Below are 1,978 nucleotides of genomic sequence, written 5' to 3' on the forward strand. Positions count from 1 at the left end.
TCATGAATAAGAAGTTTTAGATTTGCCAACCCCGTAAGCTATTGGTAGTATCTCATTGTTAGCATCCATGGCTACTGCTAATAAGTTTACTCCAAGGTATCGACCTTTCAAATGTGCTCCATCAACTATAATAACTAGGCGCATGCAAGTAATAAACGAACGAATCTACAAAATCATATACACAAGAAATATAATCATTTAAATGTGAAATGTATGCAACTAACAAAAATGAGTCAACAAAATTATAATTATTTACTAACCGCAGCACCAATGGCAATAAACAACAACTCAAAGCGTCCATCTCTATATGTTTTGATATGAGTTACCGACCCAGGATTTTTCAGCTTTAAATTGTGACAATAAGCCGGTAGTTGGGCAAACGATGCTTCTGGCGACCTCCTCAACAATTCCAAGGAATAATATTTGGCTCTCCAAGCTTGAGAATATGAGATACTAATCTTGAACTGAGCATTCATGTCAGTCATAATTTCATGTCCCCGATACCCTTCCATTCAAAAACATTAACTCAGCCAGAAAACCACCCAACACCTTTTTGTTTCTTGTCTATGGTAAGAAAAAACTTGGGTTCTTGAACATGTATATTTATCAATAAAAGTCCTAACTTGAAACATTTCTCAATCTTTTATCCTCTTTGCAATCATACGCCACGTACAGTTTTTGTCAATTATACATCTTGTTTCGAAACGATCTTTGCTTGATTTGTTAACTCTTAGTTGATAGCCATCTTCCACACATTTCGTATACAAAGCTACCTTCAAGTATTCCTTTGTATCAAAACAATCATCTTTCTTGATACGAATAACTTTTGTGTAACAATCAACTGATATCTTTACCAACTCTACTTCCGGTATCTGAAGTAATTCTGGCATATTCCAGTTATAACTCCCGTGGTATTTTTTCTTTTTCCTTTCTTCGGGGACTTTTTCTTTTTCTTTTTCTTCTTCAGGGTTATATGAATTACAGAATGGATGTTCAACATGTTCATTCACAGTCGTAACATCCTCCTCATTATCATCAACAACATCTTCCTCGACAGCGGTTGTTTCATCATCAAAATTCGGGTATTGACCAATATCAAAATCATTACATGCAGGGTCTGTTTCTTCTTCTATCACATCATCAAAATCTGAGTATTGACCAAGATCAAAGTCTGGGTATTGACCAGGATCAAATTTCGAATACTGACTAGTACTCACAATTTTTTCTGTCCGGCTCATAATCGTCTAAATGGTTAATACGAAAACCGGAATTTGGTGCTGAAAGTTGATTGGGATTTGGATTAGGAAAAGGTTGTGGGTTTTGAGATTGTGTTTGATATTGTGTTTGGTATTGGAAATGTGGTGAAACAAAATTTGCTTGGTGATGAAATTATGGTGGAACCATTAAATTTTGGGTTGAAGAACTTAGTTGATTACTACCCGCTACTGACCCAACTTCACTACTTCTAGGTTCAACAACATACAATGTAACATCATCTTCTTGCGAAACACTAATGTAAGCAATGAATCGTTCAACATCTTCATTGTCGGTTAACAAATAAACTTTACCTTTTCTCAGATAAGATAGCCTAAATCCACTTAGAGGCTCTAAATTCAATTTCTTTACAACACGTAACATTAGAGTTTCATAAGTTAACTTTTTTAATGACAGTTTTAGTTGAAGATTCATGGGTAAAGGCACATATTGTAAAACACCATGAACATTATCCCATGACCCTCCAAAACACAAATCTATCGAAGCATGATCAACATTAGATGATTTCATTCTAAAAATTATAAATTAATTTACTAAACAAACGAGCTATAAACTAGATATCATCACTAACTTAGAAAAAAACATACCTTTATTAAGTTGCTAGTTGATAATTTGGGAGAGAAATCATTGAAAAATTATATAGAAATAAAATCATGTAAAACAAAACTAGAGATGGGGAAGGATGTCGTTGGATATAGGAACG

Source organism: Hibiscus syriacus, unplaced genomic scaffold (genome assembly GCF_006381635.1).
Source record: "Hibiscus syriacus cultivar Baekdansim isolate YM2019G1 unplaced genomic scaffold, ASM638163v2 tig00112762_pilon, whole genome shotgun sequence".
NCBI lineage: Eukaryota > Viridiplantae > Streptophyta > Magnoliopsida > Malvales > Malvaceae > Hibiscus > Hibiscus syriacus.